The sequence below is a fragment of the Eschrichtius robustus genome, chromosome 2 (assembly GCF_028021215.1).
Source record: "Eschrichtius robustus isolate mEscRob2 chromosome 2, mEscRob2.pri, whole genome shotgun sequence".
Classification (NCBI taxonomy): Eukaryota; Metazoa; Chordata; class Mammalia; order Artiodactyla; family Eschrichtiidae; genus Eschrichtius; species Eschrichtius robustus.
The window spans coordinates 81,771,674-81,794,911 of NC_090825.1; positions in this window are offsets into that span (position 1 = coordinate 81,771,674).

Genomic DNA, 23,238 nt, shown 5'->3' on the forward strand with positions numbered 1-23,238 from the left:
GTACACTTTATTAAAGCTCATAAAACTCTACTCCTCAAATGGTGTATTTTGATACGAGTAGATTATATTTAGATTAAGAAAATATTTAAAAAATTTAGCACAGTCTAATCTTGGGAATCTAAACAATGAATTTACACTGCATACCTGATAGAATTATAATCTATGCACAAGTGGAAAAATGGTAAACAGAGGAAATTATCTAGGAAATTTACAATAAAGAATTACAGAAATAAAATAAATTTTTTTAAAAGTGTAATTAAAACGTTAAATGGTCCCTGAAAATATAATCATTTCTGCCTGTGTTTATTTATATATGGAAAAGATTTTCGTTCTATCTATGAATATACACAAATGGCCTCTTGATTTGATTTACACCAAAGCATGACTCTGTAATTTAGGAAAAATTTTTACTGTTAAAAAACTTTTTTTTAAAAAGCCCTGCATGGGGCTTCCCTGGTGGCGCAGTAGTTGAGAATCTGCCTGCCAATGCAGGGCACACGGGTTCGAGCCCTGGTCTGGGAAGATTCCCGCATGCCGCGGAGCAACTGGGCCCGTGAGCCACAACTACTGAGCCTGCGCGTCTGGAGCCTGTGCTCCGCAACAAGAGAGCCCGCGATAGTGAGAGGCCCGTGCACCGCGATGAAGAGTGGCCCCCGCTTGCCGCAACTAGAGAAAGCCCTCGCACAGAAACAAAGACCCAACACAGCCAAAAATAAAAATAAATAAATAAATAAATATTAAAAAAAAAAAGCCCTGCATGTTAAAAGGGAATTAATTTGAGAAATAACACTTTTTTTCTTTATGTGAAAATAGGTCCAGTGTCACAAAATCATAGAAGGCTCAGTCAGTATTTGTAGAATAAATCATGTACTTAATATGGACTCTTAAAACGTATTCCTAGATTCACATTCTCCTTATTAAAGATATGAAAGATAATGTAAAAAATCAATACTGGACATAAAATGTTTCCATTAATATATTTTTGAAAGCAGTTCTTATGCTTCACAGTTCAAGACATGCAATAGGCATAAAGAAACTCCCCAAACCATGATGGAATTTGCTTTCAGTCCATTATCAAACTATCAGCTGTATACAATCATTATTACATAATCAGCATAATGATGTTTACTTACTTTCCCAACATGACTATTGAGAATCTAAGTATTCTGTAAAATGATTTTTTCCTTTAGAAAGACGTATTAGGTATGAAACTGTTGATGTTACAGTCTTTTTAAAAAGTTACATTACTAGAAGTGTTATCAGAATCTCAGGTTAGTGATCCAATTCTTATACAGAGTTTGATATAGTCTAAAATAAAAATGAAATAAAAATATAATAATCGTCCCAGAAAAATATAATCTAAAAGTTTCTCTTAGTTCATGGTGCTTCTTGTACTGCAGTAGATACCCAAATTCCCTTGGTTTTAATATAACCATTTAATTTGGCTATTCAAATTTGTATACACTAATCTTTAAATTGACAAGAACTAAAAATGTGAAAGAAAATGTGAAAAGCCTCCTTCTTAGAGATGGGAAAGTGGGCAATACACAATGGAATTACCAAACCAAAATCGAATTAGGGTAAAACTTATTAAGTAAGCTAAACACTGATATCAGTTTTATCCTGAATAGCATTGCAAAGTCTGGTTACATTTTTTAAAAATTAATTAATTATTTTATTTATTTATGGCTGTGTTGGGTCTTCGTTTCTGTGCGAGGGCTTTCTCCAGTTGCGGCGAGCAGGGTCCACTCTTCATCGCGGTGCACGGGCCTCTCACTGTCGCGGCCTCTCGTTGCGGAGCACAGGCTCCAGACGCGCAGGCTCAGTAGTTGTGGCTCACAGGCCCAGTTGCTCCGCGGCATGTGGGATCCTCCCAGACCAGGGCTCGAAACCGTGTCCCCTGCATCGGCAGGCAGACTCTCAACCACTGCACCACCAGGGAAGCCCTGGTTACATTTTTTAATGTAAACATTTCTATTAACATATTATATACACAAAACAAGTTAAATATTTTAAATATACAATCTGTTGAATATCCACAAAGTCAACATACCCATGTAACTAAAATCCAGATCAAGAAACAGTACATTACCAAAACATGAGAAGCCCTCTCCTGCCTTCTTAGTCACTACCTGGCTTACCCTTCCAAGGGCAACAATTGTCCTGAATTCTAACACCATATATTAGTTTTGCTTACTGTTAAACTTTATATAAAAGAAATCATTCAGTATGTACTTACTTGTGTCTGGCTTATTTTATTAACTGATATATTTGTCATGTGTATTTGTAGTTTGTTCATTCTCATCGCTGAAGAGTATTAAGCTGTATGGCTACACTACCATTCTACTGTAATGACGTTTAGGTTATTTTTAGTTTACACACTCTGAGAATAATGTTGCTATAAGGATTACTGTACAAACCTTTTGGCAAAAATGAATATGTTTATGTGTATATAAGTGGAATAGATGTTCTTAGTATTACACATATTTATTTTTAGTAGTGTCAAGAAGTTTTCCAAAATGTTTGCATGATTTTTATTCCCACTAGCAATGTACAAGGGCTTGAGCTGTTCCACACTGGGTATGGCCTGTCTTTTTCAATTTAGCCATGCTGGTAGATGTCTAGCGGCTCTTACTGTGGCTTTATTTTGTATTTTCCTGATGACTAAAGAAATTAAACACTTTTTTCATATGTTTGTTTAATTGCCAATCTCTTATCCTCTTTGGTGAAATTTATTACCTTTTAATACATTTTCTTCCGTCCATTTTTCTATTTATTTCTCTGCTCTTTTCTTACTGATTTGTAAGAATTTTCAAATATTATTTACACCAGTCTGTTGTATTGTATATACCAGATATCTGTATTACTAGTACCTTCTTTCAGTCTGTGTGTTGTTTTTTCACTCTATGAATGGAGCCTTTTGATGATCAGATGTTCTAAATTTTAATGTAGATTACTACAGCAGATATTTTTCTCTCATGATGTGTTTTGCTCATTGCAAGGTCATAAAGATATTTTCTAATATTTCTTTTATATTTATTGTTTTAACTTGCACATTTATATTTGCAATCCATCTGCAATTGACTTAGAAAATAGTTTAACAGGTTCTGTTTCTTTTTCCCCATATGAATATCCAATCAACCCAGAATTATTTGTTGAAAGACTATCCAGACTATCCTTACTCTCAAAATTTTAATGGCACCTTTATCCTAAATCAGGTGACTATAAATATGTGATCTACTTCTGAATTTCCTATTTTGTTCCATTCCTCGGTTTATCTATCTATGTAGAATCGATTGTAAGTTCATTTGAATTCTCTGCATTTATTTCATCTCTGAAAAACAACTGTTTTATGTAGTTCTTATCAATAATTATTTTCTTTTTGATGTACTCCACTAGTTATGTCCTCTAATAAATTTTTTTTAATAGAGGTAGCAGGAATATTTGTCACATGCCCAAACTCAGGCAGAAAACTCAATAATTTGCCATTTTATCTAATACCTAGTAGACAGTAGACGCTCAACAAATATGCAGATATGAATCTCCTCAAGGGAACAGTGCTGCATAATAATTTGTAACACATCCTGAATCACAGAGATATGACTATGAATACTATATCACTTTAATTATGAATTACAGGAAATTACTTTGATCTATGCTTTGGTCAAACATTTGTAAGACAGGTATAATAACTAATTACCTGTTTCTTAGAATTAATGTTATAATTAAAGTGTGAAATCCTTAGCTTAGTACCTGTCTAGAGTAAACACTCACTGTATGTTAGTTTAAATACATTTATGTTTATTGTATTTACATGGTATGTTTATATACATAATGATTCTAGGATGAATATGTGAACATAGTAGTCAAATTTCAAAAATAACTGAATTTTTAAATCATGAAACCCCTTTCTCACAAAGAATAGTACCAGGATTATAACAGAACAACAAAAACACATTTGAGAATTGAGATTCTATTTCCCCTTCAGATTTAAACTCATCTGCCACATTTCGATGTAATCCAAAATTTGGTCTCATTTTGACCAATTTCCAAGTACATTACTTGCTTTTAGACAGCTGGTTTACTCAGTCTCTTCTTAAAGTAACCTGTAGTTCCCTGAAGCAATTCATCCTACCTAGAATACCCTCCTTTCTTTGTTTTACTTCTGCAAACCTCATATACACTTGAATAAGACCAAGATCAACCCTTATATTAAAACCTTCCATAACTCCTATGCTTTGTAATAAACTTTTCAATTTATGATACCCCATTAGCATAAGCTTTGGTTGAAATATCATCTTCTCAATGAGATTTCTAAAGACAACTCATTACTTTCCATTACTGCCATTATTGGCATATTAATACCCCTTACTCTTTCCTGCTTGTTCCATAGCACTTATTCCTTTTCAACACACTCATAATATTTATGTGTGTATATCATTTTGTATTGACATAGCTATGTAAGTACATATGTCTATATCTATATAGATAGGTAGGTAGGTATTTATTTGGTTTACTTTTTTATCTGACATATCCACTAGAATGCAAGCTACTACAGTGCAAGTATTTTGTCTCTTTTCCTCATAATAATTCTTCAGCTCCCCAAACAGTTTATGACATACAGTTGATACACAAGAAATATTAGTAAAATGAATGAATAAAAGAACGTATATTAATCTTTCCTCTTATGTATGTTACAAAATGACCTGATAATAACCAGTGTCTTTTCCTTTTTATTCACGTTCACAACAATAAAATTAAATCCCTCACAAAGGTAGAATTCTTTAGGATAGTCACCATTTCAAAAAGAGACACGTCAAAATCTTAAAAATACAGTGGGGTCAGGATGTTGGTATTTAATGGTAATATAGAGAAGATGGGAAATGGGGTGAAGGATGTAGTAACAGTAAATGTCAGAAAGGCCTGAGAATGTAGCAAAACCCCTAGCCTTTGCAAGTCTGGTTTCAGGATTGATCTATGACTCAGAATATGCTGGGCTGTGGATACTTGCAAGGCTGAGTGAGTAAATGGCACTGCAGTTTGGGAAGGGGAGTGGGCCAATATAATGCGATGGTTCAGAGAAGAATTATAATACCAAGTTCAAATCCTGGCTCTGTCACTTATTTGTAGTGTGAGCTTGGCAAAGTCGATATTCCTCCTCTGTTCCACATTTTCCTCAATTGCAATAAGAAGATGAGAACAGCACATGTCAGTTCTTTTGTGTATATATCCAGAAATGCAATTGCTCTATCAAATGATAATTCTATGTGTAAAGTTTTGAGGAACCATCATACTGTTTTCTGCAGCAGCCACGCCATTTTCAATTCCCACCAGCAATGCACAAGGGTTCTAATTTCTCCACATTTATGTCGACACTTGTTTTCTGCTTTTTCTTTTAATAATAGTCATCCCAATGGATGTGAACTGTTATCTCACTGTGGTTCTGATTTACATTTCCCTAATGATTAGTGATGGTGAGCGTTTTTCATGCGCTTATTGGCCATTTGTATAACTTCTTTGGAGAAATGTCTATTCGTCTTTGCCCATTTTTGAAATGGGTTGTTTTATTGTTGAATTTTAGGAGTTCTTTATAAATTTTACATATTAATTTCTTCCCAGATATATTCTTTGCAAATATTTTTCCTCATTTTGTGGGTTGCCTTTTTACTCTGTTGATAATGTCTTTTGATTCATAGGTGTTTATACTTTCGATGGAGTCCAGTTTGTCTTTTTTTTTTTTTTTTTCTGCTTCTGCCTTTGGTGTCATACCCAAAAAACACAACATGGCAAAGCTATTCTCTAATTTGTTGGCATAAATAACACAACAATCCTGGAGCCAGAGTTGCAATTCCCAAGTCTTTCCATATATTGTTTCCAACCTATAGTTATCACCGACTTATAGGTAAGGCAGACTAGTACTTGGAGTAATATGGGACACATTACACAGTCAAAGTTAGGCCAAGGGAGTGAGTGTCATATGTATATTATATATTACAGATTTCATGAAGGCATTAGGCATGAAATGTACAGGATTTGAAGCCCAACAGACCAAAAGCTAGTATATCTATTCATGGCACCTTGGGCAAGCTTTGAAATCTCCCAGTCCCAAACCCCAAGTACCCAAACTCTAAAATGACAATAATACTTACTCAGAGTTATGTAAATAACTTGTGCAGTTCTTGAAACCTACTACTAGGAACTCTACTGACGGTAGCTAAAACAACCATTAAAAAATGATACGTATGTCTCAAGTATTCTCCCATTCTGTGTAGCATATTGGTTGACATATAGAAGTTAAATAAAAGCTGTGGTTTAAGTATATGTATATCATGAGCTCACAGTGAAATGACTCTACTGCCTCTATCCAGAGAAAGGAGACTCGATTTTTCAGTTATCACCTATGCTCTGGTTGAGGTCCTTATAGTATGCATGTGAAAAACATATGAACTAAAAATACTTGAATTTGCTAGAACAAAAGATGACAAAGTATAGTTGTAATAATCACAAAGTCATTGTAGTTGTATGCTTTCTTAAATACCAAAACAATTTTGCTGCTTAAACTGGAGGGGGCACTTGGGGACCACACAAATAATACATAGAAACAAAGGAGGAATTTTACTTGATGCAAAATTGCATTGAATTTGGATACTTTACATTTGCTTTTTAATTGAATAGAAACTGACATTTTTAAAGAGAAACAAATATAAAGATATTCATTAACATTTTATCTGAAAGCGGTATGGGAATATAATCCAATGTCTTCTTTTGACTGTTATTTTTACTAAGAACAAGTGAATTGTCTATTTCTTTATAAAGCTTAAATTGCTTTTTAATCAGAGGACTATTTTAAATATGGTGAATTATTTTTCTTATTGTAAAAGTAATATACATACATTGTTGAACAAGAGAGAGGAATGAAGAATAATAAAAAATAATAAATAATAAATAGAAAATAGTTGGTAGTGACAACTATTAATGTGTTAGTGTGCCCTCTTTCATTCTTCTTCTTTTTATAAATTTTAACATTTTAGTATCAACTAATAGACTCATATTGTTTGTATCCTCAATTTTCATGTAATATTATAATGTAAACAATTTCCTAGGCCATTATTTTTCAAATCTGATTTTTCATAGTTGCATAAAATTCCATTATATGAAAGTGCCATAGTTTACTTACTATGCTAAAGCTGGAATTTCACTTTTGTTGCTATTACAAATACAACTGTGAATTAGTCAAAGTCTTATTTTTGAGCAACAGAAATCTAACTCAAATCAACTTAAGCAAGAAGTAGACCAAAATTATTTTATTTGAAAAGTACTAGTATATCTGCTGCAGATGAAGGATGACTTCTACCAACAAACCATAACAAATGTATGGGTATATCAGGGTCTCATGAATCACTGGGATTAGGGTTTCAATTCCTCCAAGATCCATCTCTCACTATGTATGATATTGTGATTTATAATAAGAAATATATATTTGGTCTTTGTCCTTGTTTCTGGTACAGAGCTCCTAAAATCTTTGAAATTTCCTGAGTGATGAAAGCAATAAAAGGTGTATTGTTATGTTAATGGGGTTACTTTTGGACCTGTGGGAGCTGGTTGCCAGGAGAACCAACCACATGATTAGAGGGTTGGAAATTTCAGTTCCACCCCAGATCTCTGGGAAGGGGAGAGGGACTGGAGGTTGAATCAGTCAACTATGGCCAATGATTTAATCAATCATGCCTATGTAATGAAGCCTCCATTAAAAACCCAAAGGGAGTGGGTTTGGAGAGCTTCCAGGTTGGTGAACATGCAGTGATTTGGGGAAAGTGGCATACTTGGAGAGAGCATGGAAGCTCCAAGCCCTTTCCCCATACCTTGCCCTATGCAACTCTTCCACCTGGCTGTTCCTGAGTTATATCCTTTTATAATAGACCAGCAATCTAGTGAATAAATGGGTTTCCTGAGTTCTTTGAGCCACTCTAGCTAAGTAATCAAACAGCAAGGTAGCAGGATACAAGATTAACATACAGAAATCAGTTGCATTTCTTTACACTAACAATGAAATATGAGAAAGAGAATGTAAAAAAAAAAATCCCTTTTAAAATCACATCAAAAACAAATACTTAGGAATAAACCTGACCAAGGAGGTGAAAGACTGAGAACTATCAAACATTAATAAGGGAAACTCAAGATGATTCAAAGAAATGGAAAGATATCCCATGCTCTGGCATTGGAAGAATTAATACTGTTAAAATGGCCATACTACCCAAAGCAATCTACAGATTTAATGTGATCCCTATCAAATTACCCATGACATTTTTCACAGAACTAGAACAAATAATCCTAAAGTTTATCTGAAACCGTAAAAGACCCAGAATTGCCACAGCAATCTTGAGGAAAAAGAACAAAATAGGAGGCATAACCCTCCTAGACTTCAGACAATATTACAAAGCTACATTAATTAAAACAGCATGGTACCGGCACAAAAACATACATATGGATCAACAGAACAGAATAGAGAGCCCAGAAATAAACCTATGCACCTATGGTCAATTAATCTTCGACAAAGGAGGCAAGAATTTACAATGGAGAAACGACAGCCTCTTCACCAAGTGGCATTGGGAAAGCTGGACAGCCACATATGTAAATCAATGAAGTTAGAACACACCCTCACACCATACACAAAAATAAACTCAAAGTGGCTTAAAGACTTAAATGTAAGATGTGACATCATAAAACTCCTAGAAGAGAACATAGGCAAACATTCTCTGACATAAATCATACAAATGTTTTCTTAGGTCAGTCTCCCAAGGCAATAGAAATAAAAGCAAAAATAAACAAATGGGACCTAATCAAACTTACAAGCTTTTGTACAGCAAAGGAAACCATAAAGAAAACAAAAAGACAACCTACAGAATGGGAGAAACATTTGCACACAATGTGGCCGACAAGTGCTTGATTTCCAAATATACAAACAGCTCATACAACTCGACAGCAAAAAAACAAGCAACCCAATCAAAAAATGGGCAGAAGCCCTAAACAGATATTTCTTCAAAGAAGAAATACAGATGGCCAACAGTCACATGAAAAGATGCTCAACATCGCTAATTATTAGAGAAATGCAAATCGAAACTACAATGAGGCACCACCTCACACCGGTCAGAGTGGCCATTATTTAAAAATCTGCAAATAACAAATGTTGGAAAGGGTGTGGAGAAATGGGAACCCTCCTACACTGTTGGTGGGAATGTAAATTGGTGCAGCCACTATGGAAAACAGTATGGAGGTTCCTCAGAAAGCTAAAAATAGGATTACTATATGATCTAGCAATCCCACTCCTGGGCATATATTCAGACAAAACTATAATTCAAAAAGATGCATGTACCCCTATGTTCATAGCAGCACTATTCACAATAGCCAAGACATGGAAACAACCTAAATTTCCATCGACGGATGAATGGCTAAAGAAGATGTGATACATACATACAACAGAATACTACTCAGCCATAAAAATGAATGAAATAATGTCATTTGCAGCAACATGGATGGAACTAGAGATTATCATACAAAGTAAAGTAAATTAGAAAGAGAAAGACAAATACCATTGGTATCACTTACATGTGGAATCTAAAATATGACACAAATGAACTTATCTACGAAACAGAAATGGACTCACAGACATAGAGAACAGACTTGTGGTTACCAAGGGGAGGTGGTAGGGGAGGGATGGATTGGGAGTTTGGGATTAGCAGATGCAAATTATTGATATTATATATAGAATGGATAGACAACAAGGTCCTTACTGTATAGCACAGGGAACTATATTCAATATCCTATGATAAACCATAATGGAAAAGAATATTAAAAAGAATGTATGTATATATGAATAACTGAATCACTGCTGTACAGCAGAAATTAACACAACATTGTAAATCAACTATACTTCAATAAAATAAATTTTAAAATAAGAGAATGAGAACCAAAAAATAAAATATAAAAATAAATATAGCCAGTCAGTCAGAAGTACAACTGATAATTTGGACTTGTGATTGGCATCCTGAGTTGGAGGGGGACATTGGAACCTCCAGTTTGTAGTTGGTTGGTCAGAAACACAGCTAACAGCCTGGGCTGGTGACCTGTGTCAAAAGCGGGTAGCAGTTCTGTAGGACTGAACCCTAAACCTGTGGACTCTGATGCTATCTCCAAGTAGGTAGTGTCAGAATTAAATTGACTTCTCCAGCAACCTGCTGGTGTTTGAGAGTTGTTTGATGATGTAGGGGAACCCCCTCTTCCACAATGGAATTGGTACCAGAACCCTTTTATTCCCTCTCCTGTCATCTTGTTTTCTTCCTTTTTCAGTTTTTTTCTTACCAAATGCGGACTGATTTCCACCACATGGCAAGATGTTCATTAATAGTATCAAGCCTTATTTTCCTAGTTTCTTCCACAAATAAACAACCCAAATTGCCTTACACGTTTTGGTGAAGGATTTTAATTGGCTTATCTTGGGTCTAGGCAGATGCTACCAAAGCCAAGAGGAAGTGAGCTGTGGTGGGGAATGGTGTCTAGGAGAAATGAAGGGTACACTGCTGACCACAGTATAGTGATCCATTCAGTGTTGCAAACAGCATCTTGTGCACTTATCTTTCCCCATATCCATGATTATTTCTCAGGATAAACTCCTAAATGGGAACTACTCTTTCAAACCAAAAGAGTGATTTTAAGGCTTTTGATACACATTGCTAGGTTGCCTCTTAGTAATGTGTCATCAATTTTATACTCAGTAAAAGTGAGTTTATAATGAAAATTTCACCAATGACATCTTAGCATATTTAAAAATTACGTCAAGTTGATAGATGATATTTGTGTATTTGTTTTTTATTGCTGAGTAACAAATTATAACAAACTTAGTGGCTTAAAACAATCACTCGTTATCTCACAATTCTGTAGGTTAAAAGTCCAGATGTGCTTAGGGTCTCTCAAGGCCAATAATAAGATGTGGACCAAGTGGGACTCCTATTTAGAGGCTCTGGGAAGAATTGCTTCTGAGACCATTCATGTTGTTGATACAATTCAGTTCCTGGTGATTGTGGAACTGAAGTACACATTTTCTGGCTTCATGTCATCTGGGAATTGCATTTGGTTCCTAGAAGCTGTTCTTCAGTCTTTACATGTAGCTCCCTCAGTCTTCTAGCTGGCAGTGGTATGAGAAATCCTTCTGATATGTCAAATCTGTCTGACTTCCCCTTCTGCCATCAGCAGGAGAAAGCTCTCAAGCTATTAAGGGCTCATCCAGCCCACCTGGGTAATTGATCTATATTAAGGTCAACTGTGACATACAAAATTAACGTAATCATGGGAGTGATAGCTCATTATATTCAAATTCTAGGGACTAGAGCTGGGTATCTTTGGGGAAACATTTTAGAAATTCTGCTTACAGGATACAGAATTTTACAGTTTTAAATACATGGCTTTGTGAAAAGTAATACTATAAGGAAGTCAAGATATTTGATATCTAGATCTGACGTATCCACTAGTTATATGTGTCTCCATGAGCAATATATTTACCTGTCTAACCTAAATTTTCTCCTATGCAAAAAAAAAAATTGTATTATATAATCCCTAGCTTTCTTTCTATTCAAAAAGAGCCTAATATTTGAAAGACTAATATGGATCAGTAAACTAAACAATACACTATAGACTCTATAGGCTGTTTCTTTGTTTTCCAGAGATATATCCCTAAACTCTAGTTTGACCTATATCACAAAGCTGGGCCTATCCTTCCAATCGGCTTTCTCTCCATAGTATTATATCTGCCAGTATATCCATCTCTTCCTTTGATATCCAACTCTTATGCCACTAACTTCACTTCTTATGTTGATCTAGTAGTAGGAATCTCAGATTCTTTACAGGTCATAAATGGGCAAAAAAATCTTCATCAAGAGGGGAGTGTTTTGTTCTGGCTAGCTGTGGGAAGAGAGAGAATTAAGAAAACAACAAATCAGGAGATAAGTAAAGAAAAAATGAGGTCTCATTGTTTAGGCCTTATTCCATTTGGTGACACATCGAGAATTTGGCAGGAAGGTAACAAATTTCTAAAATTGATTCATCAAAATTTTTATGAGTTGGGTACTCTTAATTAATTAAGTGATGCCTCTGAAAACTGTATGCAGTATTGCACTCCATTTCAACATATTCTTTATGCATTAGAATAAATTCCTTATTGTACTCTAGAGGACTTGAATGAGATTTTATAAGACTCTCCTGACATAAGATGCACACAGGGATCTTATCTCAAATATTAGTACATCTCGATTAAATGTAAAATGAAATCTTAGAACAAGTGGGACATCTTATATAGAGAACAGCTCCATATACCTTCTGTGAAAAACTAGGGGTGGATTTTTTTGAAGAGACATTCTATAATTAGAACTTTGTAAATGTATCAATATGTTCCTTTGAATAGAATAGTTTTGGTAATTTACATACATGTGTAGAGGACGGTATGTTTGTGCTACTGTTCTGAAAGCAAGGGGATATTCTTATTAGCTTTATCTCCATCTGTGTATAAAATAACCAGACAGCACTTGTTAATAATGTCAAATTACCTTTGTGAAAATTTGACCAAGGAGCTCTCTTTCAAAACCCTTTAGCTAGTATCTTTCAGAATACTGAATGCCATCTGGTGATGTGAGACCACGTAACATAGCAACTACATCTCTTTAGCAGGAAGGTACTACACTAGCCAGACAGCTGACTTTGGTTGGGTAATAACAATACCATTTGTTTTTAAGAGAAACCATGTTCAAATATTTCAGTTAATTTCATGCTTTCCAGAAAATTATCAGACTTATGGTATCTAGTTTGTTTCCCTTTAACTGGGAATGTATTATATTTATAGAACGAAGAAAATCATTTAACACACATAATTTATCTACTTTTATAATTCAGAGTATTTCACTGTACTTGCATTTAGAATTCAATTCCAATACAAATTATGAAACCAAAAATAAATGATCTATCAAACACTACCTGAATGTGCCAATAGTTATATTTAATGTGCCCTGTGAATCACTGGACTGCAGGAAACAGATATTCCTCTATACTTCATCATCTGAAAATAACAGGATTATACTACAACTCTTTGGTCTGGCTGTGGTTGGCCAGCCTATCTATCTATCTATGTGTCTATCTATGTATCTATCTATCTATCTAGAAAGAGAGGGATAGAGTTTTACAGATTTACACAAGATGAACAAAAACATATCATGAAGAAGAAATACATATTCAACAGCATTGATTCATACTGAGCCTGCCTCTACTCCTACCTTAAAATTGACAGCAGAATTTTTCCTGCTATTCTTGCCTAAATGTCTGTTTTACATTCTCAACTCATGCTTACTCAACTATTTTATCTCTTCGTGCCATAAATTAACACCTGAAAATACCAGTACATTACATAACTGATAAGTATATCCCGGTAATCTTTTCCACCAATGTCTTCTTCCAGCACCTTCACAGACAGCATATTTATTGTGTAAAGAAAAAGAATGAAAAAAGTAAAATAGAGAGTTGTAGCCATATTTATTGTGTATATGTGTACCAATTATCAAGTCATAGAGGGTCAATGTCCTTTTAATGGCGCCTATATTGAATTAGAGAATAGCGACGGGACAAAGCAAATCTGGCAGTATAAAATTTACTCTGATAATAATTTATCCTAATTGCTAGGCAACCACTTAATCCAAGTGGTCTGAAAGGCTTACTGCACTTCTTTATTTATATTACTCTCTAGGAATAAGTCATAGCTGTATGAAGGAGTTCTTAAATTTTAAGGAACCACAGAAGAGATCTACCCAACTTATTTTGATCCAGAAAATGATTATTACAACTACAGTTGATATATATCAGCTTTGGTTGCCTTTGATTATGAAATAAGACATGTTCATATATTTGCTAAATTTGCTAAATTAAAACTATTTGAAGCTCTCAACAGGTTTACTCAAAACTAGCCCAACTTCAAGGGGCCCTTTTATTTTGGGGGCCCCTAAAGACACAGTTCACACTTCTACAGGTCAGTCTATTAGCTGCTCCCACCACATTATGCTACATTTGATAATACATTTTCTTTATTTTTTAAAATAAATATATATTTTAAGGTGTACAACAGGATGATTTGTTATACACATATATAATGAAATGATTACTGTAGTCAAACTAATTAAGGTGCTGTTACAGGGGTGGTTTTTATGGTGCAAGTGTGCCTCAACTTTTCCTACCATTTTGATGTGGGTATTTTCTTAGTAGCCCAGTGTAGTGTGTAGAAGTCTCTCAACTAGTTCTGGATGTCCTTCAGAGGGAATCGATCTATGTGTAGCTGTGTATTCTGTGGGTCCCTGGGAACAGGGAAAGTCAGGAGCCTACTATTCTGCCATTTTCTTGACCCATTAATGTATTTTGTTTTCTTGCTTCAGCTACTATTTCTTTAGAGCCATAATGCAGATTTGAGGGTTGAAGATTTGAAGAAAATTGTTAAAAATAAAATCTCCTGCCAATCCAGTAAGACCTCCTCACAAAAAAATAGAAAATAATGAAACAGTTTTATTATTAAATAAGCATTAAACCAGACCATTATACACATCACAGGCAATCTTCTAAAGAGACTACAAAAAAAAAAAAAAGGAAATCTTACACTTTCATATGGTCAGGCAGATACAATCTATTACATATGTGTTAATTTTCTTTATCCAAAGGAAAGATAAAACTTCTTCATTTTTGCCACCAGCAGCAGACTACTACTTGGAGCCTGGCATCTACACTAAATTCCCACGATCACAAGGAGACAGGATGCCAGTCTCTTTAATATACATACTTAAAGAGATGGTTCTATGTCCCCCAAGAAAGACATTTCTGGGATGCAGAACTGGCAAGAGTCTTATTTAGCTTTTGAAAAGATTTACATACAACTTAAAGGGACAGACAAAATATTTACAATATCAAGTTCTCTAAAGAAAATGCTAAAAGAAAAAGGAAGGGGAATTCCCTTTCTCTTTTGACAACAGAAAAAAGTTCTTTATTTGTTTGTTAGTTTTAGATTTGTATTTTCCCTTACATGATCCTTTCACCAATCTGTGCTACAAATATCACTGGAAATGAAGCAGTTCTGCTTAGGGAGGTTTACTCAAAATTATACACAAAACCGTTTAGTCAGTTTATACCCTTAATTTCCCTAATTTGGGGGGTTGAATTAAGGTCTTGAGGTAGATAGTAAAGAGATGCCCTTCTGTGTCCTCCTTTTTCCTCTTCTCTGCACCAAGTCAACTTACCTCCTCCTGTGGTTACAAGCCACCCCTGCATGACACTGGAGTCAGGCTACAGTGGTGGGGGTCATAGGATCACAGACCCAAGAGATTACCAGCCTAAATATGCTATTAGATGGCAAAAAGTGGAATAAGGCATATTGGTATACAGAGGAATTTCAGTCCTTTTATAAAATCAAAAGGTCTGTAAATAATTTATGTTACTGAATGTGTGATTTCCTATTTAATATCAGTTTGTATGTGTGTGTGAATGTGCAGAAAAAATTACTTTACTTTGAAAATATGTATAACTGTTCTTTTCCTGTAACTGAGTTCCTCATAAGTCAAATATTGGTCTCAAGACTCCAAGTCTACTCTGTTAAGAACTACTGCAGTACTGTCATTTATTTAATCAAAACTACAATGAGGTACCACTTCACACTGGTCAGAATGGCCATCATTAAAATGTCTACATATAACAAATGATGGAGAAAGTGTGGAGAAATGTGAACCCTCCTACACTGTTGGTGGGAATGTAAATTGGTGCAGCCACTATGGAAAACAGTACGGAGGTTCCTCAGAAAGCTAAAAATAGAGTTGCCATATGATCCAGCAATCCTACTCCTGCGCATATATCCAGAAAAAACTAATTCAAAAAGATACATGCACCCCCTATGTTCATAGTGGCACTATTCACAATAGCCAAGACATGGAAGCAACCTAAATGTCCAGCGACAGATGAATGGATAAAGAAAATGTGGTACATATATACAATGGAATACTACTCAGTCATAAAAAAGAATGAAATAATCCCATTTGCAGCAACATGGATGGAACTAGAGGTTATCATACGAAGTGAAGTAAGTCAGAAAGACAAATACCATATGATATCACTTACATGTGGAATCTAAAATATGACACAAATGAACTTATCTACAAAACAGAAATGGACTCACAGACATACAGAACAGACTTGCGGTTGCCAAGGGTGAGGGAGTGTGAGGGAGGGATGGAGTGGGAGTTTGGGGTTAGCAGACGCAAACTCATATATAGAATGGATAAACAAGGTCCTACTGTATAGTACACGGAACTGTATTCAATATCCTGTGACAAACCATAATGGAAAAGAATTTTAAAAAAGAATGTATATATATATATATATATATAAATATATATATGTATAACTGAATCACTTTGCTGTACAGCAGAAATTAACACAACACTGTAAATGAACCATACTTCAATCAAAAAAGCTTAAAAAGCAAAAAATAAAACAAAATAAAATTGATTTACTGTATATGTATCATCTTTCAAGTATGCTTAAGACCATATAATATAGATTTTAATTGCTAACTAGTTATAAATCTGAAAAGAGTTGAACATAAGTTGCTCAGGCTAAATCCTGCAAGAATGATTTTACCTAAGGGTAGTGCTGACAACCAGCAGTCAATATTTTGATTTAACAATCTAGACCTGTAGTGTCAAATAAGATAGCCACTAGGCAATGAGCACTTGAAATGTGGTTAGTGCAAATAGGGAATTGAATTTTTACTTTTTTTTATTCTTAATTAACTCAAATTAAAAGAAACAGTTTCAAAATGGTTGTGCTATTTTCTTTCTCACCAATATCACACTGCGTATGAAAGAGATTAACTTGAAATAGCAAGGGAAGGAAAAACTGATTTGTGAGCTGACTAGACAGGTATAAGAATTCATGTTGAAACAAACTTTTTATAATACGACAGATCAATAATAATGATTTTATACATTTTTCTAATATGAATCAATATACAGAAAATGTTAATTATAATCAACAACATGTTTATTGGCTGTAAAAACTACATAATTTTGTTTATATTGATAGAATTATAGTTGCTTTTCAATTTGATATTAATAATCCTGATTAGACTCAACAGTGAGGGAATTCTTCTCTTGCTAGTCTTCTCTCCTATGTAAGGGTTACCTTGTGAAGCATATGAAATAATAGTCTTTAGGCTTTCTTCTTAGAAAAGACAGGCAGAATAGTGAGAAGTTATATCTAATGTTTGAGCCTCCTGGAAAGACTGCTTTGAAACCTGACACATTTCCTCATATATTCAAGGACTAGAACAATGGTAAGAGGACACTGAGAAAGCATGAACATATAGAAGAAAGCCAGAAGTAGCATGAGAAAGAAAATACTTTCTATGCAAATCAATACAATTTTTAACCTAAAAGCTCACTTTAAATTTATAATATTTAAATTTGGCTTTTTCTGGGTTCCCACTAATATCCATAACACTTTCCCTAAATGCATAACTGCCATCTACTTTACCTATTATTTGTTTCATTACATTTGAACAGTGGTCCTTCAAAGGAAGGAACCCAAATCCAAAATATTATACACATAAAATTGGATTGGGACATTTAAAAAAGACATTTCTCTGAGAACACTATAGGCAATACTGCCAAACTGAATACTCTCTAGTGAGGAATCCATGTCCTCATTCTTCTGCTCTTTTCTGATTTTTTTTTTTTTTGCTAGAAGTATGGTCACATCTATTTCTAATAAGGCAATGCTGTCTGTCTTTGAATTCTCGTGGATTGACTTTTTTTTCTTCTACTGGCTCTCTTTTACCATGGTTTCTAAATAGTCTCTTACCAATATGGTTCTCTGATTTGCTTTTGCTTCTCCTGTTAGTTTTCTTATAAAGGACTAGTTTCCCAGCAATGCTACCAAGAGAAACATCCCTCAAACATGTGATCAAGCCCTCTACAGATGATATTTCTTGGTTCCTGCCTTTGAAGACCCCTGTTCATCAACGATGCAAATACCAGGAAACACAGAAGTAAATTATGATTTTGAATTTAAGAACATAACTTCAGCATTTAACTCTCCTATGTGGCAAATACCCTCAAACAAAAATCAGGAGCATTCCAAAATGTAATCTGGAAGTATCTTAAGCAAAACTTAATAGTAAGTTTCAGGCACAATAACAGTTAGAAACACATTCAGTATATTTAGACATTTTATTTTACTTCTTCTGGAGTTAGTTAGAACAGAAAAAGTGAAAGAAGACCCTCATGTGAAAGGACTTACTCCTGATAATTTTTGTTTTCTTGTACCCTCTTCCCAAAACAGATGGCATTTTTGCAAAAAAGTAAGCTAAGTAAGTCAGTAACAAAATGAAGGGAAGGCTGAAGAGAAGCTAAACATATTTACCTCTCACTGGAGATCATACATACATAAAGAAAATGAAAGAAGTTTAGAGCTAGAGAGGAAACCAGTGACCAACAAATTTGATGCTTTCATTCTGAATATGAGGAAAACAAGACCCAGGGTCGTTAAATAATAACTAGAAATTGTAGATCTAACTATTGCTGTGTCCAAACCTTATCCCCTTTTATCCTTAGCTTGGGAATCAGAATTGATGTTTCAAAGGCCCTCAGAGACACCAAGGGTTCTACAACCTGGCTGCATATTAGAACTACTTGAGGATCCTTTAAAATTAACTACGATTTGCCCTGCTCCTTGAAATTGTTGTTGTAGAGTGAGGCAGATATATCCAAATATTTCAAAAGCTTTCCGTGTTTCTCTAAAGTTCAGCCAGAGTTGAGATCCATTTCCACAGGACCTGAAGCCTTTTTACACCAAAGTGGTCACCAACTTAGAATTAGTGATCTATTAGCTCAAGTTTGATAGTATTCATACTTTTTATAATCTGTAATATACAACATATTTTTCTTTGTGGAACCCACTAATTCATCTAGATATACTGGATTTTACTTAAAAAAATCTCCATTCAAAATCCATAACCTGTTTGACTCATTATTTATAACATAAGACTCTGATATGCTGGGTGAAGTTCAAAATATTTATCAGCTGATAAACTTCCATGATGAATGAGACAGAAAAGAGAAACCTTACACAAACAGCTTTCTCCCTCTGTTCATAAGCAACACTGCCTTTTCTTCTAGTAGATTATAAAGATATATCAAAACAATTTGCCAATAAAATATACCTGAATGATATAATGTTGGCATATGGCCAAATTATATTGAAAAACTAAATATGGTTGAGAAAATTATTATTCCCCAACCTTGAAACCTTTACAGACTGTTGAACACTAAAATAGGGCAATATTTCTTTAAAATAGCTAAGAACAGTAAGTAAAGTTAAATAATATATCCTCCATCAGCTCTCAAGGAAAAATAAATCTGCTTTGTCAATTCACCTCAAGGGAATAGTTTAATTATATTTCCATTGTAGCTGTCCTTTCTGAGGTTATCATATCTGAAAGAAACTAGCCATAAAGCCTGAACTAGGCATCTTCTGGGAGCCCTAAAATATAGGAACATGGATACAGGAATCAATGAGATTTCTTTCCTGATCCATACTCTTTCCCAGAAAGTACAAAATAGTGCCCTTATATTCCAAACACTGGAAAATGTAGTTTCTTTTTAATCAAGATATGTTTTCAAGCAATAAAATGCACAAGTCTTAAGTTCAGGTTGATGAAATTGACAATTACATAGCCCCAAACAACTACCATGCAATAGAAAATATAGACATTTGCATCACCCTGGATTTTTCCTCAATGTCCCTTTATAGTTATTTTTCCCAACCTTGTCCACCCAGTGGCAGCAACTTTCTAATCTCTACCACCAATAGTTAGTTTTACTTGTTTTCTCATGTTTGGCTTCTTTCATTCAAAATTATGTCTTGAGGTCTTGAAGTTCAGTCATCAGAAGTGCATTCCTTTATACTGCAAAATAGTATTTCATTGTATGGTTGAGCCATACTTCATTTACCTATTCCCTTGTTAATGAACAACTGTTCTTCTGTTTTGTTTTGCCTTTGTTTGTTTCTGCAGTGCTAGCTCTTATGAATAATGCTGCTATGAATATACTGTTATGAGCATATATTTTCATGGAAATTAATTGCAAAGTATAGTGTAAACGTATGTTTAAAAGAAACTGCCAAAGAATTCTCTAAATTGTATTACCACTTTTACATTCCCAGCTGCAGTACATGAGGATTCCATTTGCTCTCTATCCTCACCAACATTTTGGGTTGTAAGTCTTTTTGACTTTAGCCCTTATGTTGTGCAATGACAGGGAAGACTTAAGAGCTGCTATAATGTGCAGTTTTTGTGCAGGCATTTTTGTGCAGATAGTATTTCTTTGCAGCTTTTTCTATAGAAATTGGAACACAGTAGAATGTAATATATTTACTATATAAATTATTACTTAAATAAAAATTATTACTCCTGGCAGGAGAGAATTAAATATTTTGAGCATAGCTATCATTATCAAGATTTCTTAAACTATGTGAGTGGGATATAAATATTTCTGACTTTAATCACGTGGGTGTGTATTTTTCTCCTCTAGTTGTCTACAGATCTTATTTAGAAATTGCTGCCACGATTACGTGAATCAAAGTGTTAAAATAAGCATATATTTCCAAAGCTAAAATATGTATTCTGAAATACTTCTTTGCTCTTACCACACAGGACGCTAACTCACTAATAGCAATGACTGAAGCAAATTACTGTCAAAGCCTGTTGAGCACCCTTAGCAGATAATTTTGTTCTTAGGAGAATTCACAAGTGTGCTATAAAAGACTTTTCCCTTTGTGCACTGATATTTCTTGGCTCCACTTTCTGTCCCAAACTGTGGCACTTTCTTAATGACCTCAATTGGGGAATATTTGCTTTGGAAAGTTGTTTTTCTCTGTTTGTCCAGTGTGTTCTGTATTTAACATTTTGTCCTTTTCCCATTGGTTCCAGAACCTACTTATACATTTTCCCTTTTAATGTGTTCTCTAAGGTCATAGGCTAATTCCAGAATACACCCTTGTCTAGTCACTCCTTCTGTGAATAAATGCTGGATCACAGATTTTCCATTCTTGCTTGCCTGAGAGGTGAAGTATAGAGGTTTGTCTCTGAAGCCAGGGTTCTGTGTCTGGTTACAGAAGTCACAAATGGCAAGCAAAGTGACCTTAATATTCCTTAATTATAATACTACCCTTCATCTATAGATTTTCCATATACGGCTGAGGATACTTTTTGCTAAAACTGACTTTGCATATTCTCCCAACCACTGTACCCTCTCTATGGAAGGGGACTGGAGGCATGGAGCAGTTGAACTAATGTTCAGCTGAGACTACTCTCATGCACTTGACACAGAAAACACCTTCAAGTTCATGATGCTGTCAGTTCTTACACAAGTTATCCTTTAGGGCTTATTCTCACATTGTGAGTATGATGGTGCGAGTAGATTCAAGCTTTCTTTGTAGGACAACTTACTCCCCTTCTCTTTTCAACTTTTTATTGAAGTATAACATACATATATAAAAGTACACAAATCACAAGAGTGTATAGTGCAATACATTTTCACAAAGTAAACAAGCCTCTGTAACTGCCAATAAAAGCAAGGAATTGAATATCCCCATTGCACAAGCAGGGCTCCTTGTATGCCTTCTAGTCAACACTCCCCCCGCCCCAAAGATAATCCTAAATTAACTGGGACGTCAACTATTTGACTTGCCTCTTTACTAAATTATAAATAAAGGAAATCTTACAATATGTCAAGCTCCTTTTAGTCAACATTGTTTTTTGAAATTAATCCATGTTTTAGTAGAGTAATAATTAGTTTATCTCAATGTTATACAGCAGAGGTCAGAAAACGTTTTCTGTAAAGGGCCAGATACTAAATTTTGTATGCTTTGCAAGCCATATAGGTTGTGTTGTAACTATTCAACTGCTGTTGTAGCACAAAAGAAGCTGTAGACATACGTAAACAAAAGTGTGACTGTGTTCTAATAAAACTTTATTTACAAAAACAGGTGGTAGGCCAGCTGGGCCAAATGGTTTTAGTTTGCTGATTGGCAAAATCCCCTTGAAGGGGGACTGCCCAGTCCCCCTGAAGGTCTGGTTTCTGAACTGCCTTGGCAGTTACTTGGCTGAGTGATGAGATGTGCAGTTCAAAAGGAGTGTGTCAGGTACCACAGACAGGACCAAAGCAAAACAAGTCATTTTTTGGAGGTTTATCCTGCCAGGGTCTGGGTTGCTTTTAAAGATTGCTCAAAAAGTCTCATACTAACTGAGACCACTGCCAATTTTCAAATAGTCGATAAAAAAAATTTTATAGAGTTTTATGGAAATAAGGCAGAAAATACATATGTATTGATTTTTAGAATAATAAAGAATGAAGACCCCCCAATACCTTTATAACTAGCTAGTTCCTTTCAATTTTTGAAAAGCTATATATAATAAATCGTATTGCCAGATTTGTTTGTTGATGTTGAGTTAACATGAGCAAAAGAAAACTATTTGTTACATCATCAAATTGCTGAGCTTGAAATATTTACTTCTATAGAACCCACAAGCCTATGTTGACCACGGGTAATCTTTGCCTATTTTATGATTTGAGTCACTCTGATTAACTTTATAATTGACTAGGTCACCCTAATATAAAGTTTCAGCTTTTTTTAAAAGTCTAACACTTTTTTGTTTTAATTATAGTTTTACTTCATATCTCAGGGGAAATTCCTAACCCTTTTTTTAGTTCCATATTATTTTAATTTTATTTTATGTTAGAATAATCTATGTAGAATACAGTCAATGCTCTGTTTCTAAAGTTTTAAAAATGACTTGAAAATGTCTGTATTAAAGATCAAAAACTTGAATGAGTATTTATCCATTTTCATAGTTAGTTTTAAAATACATCAAAGTATTGAGTGACATGTGAAAACCACTAAGCAGAGCTCATCATTATTATCTTTCTGTTTCATGAATAAATTAGCAAGTGAAAATTAAGTTTCATGAATTAATATCAAAGGATTAGTCTGTTCCTGACAATAGGTTAATAAATGGCAGAGTAAGCTACAAAGACCTTGCTTTTAAATAATTGGTATCATCTATTGTAAACTTAGATATAGGAATTTATTCTATGAATATATTTCCTTGGA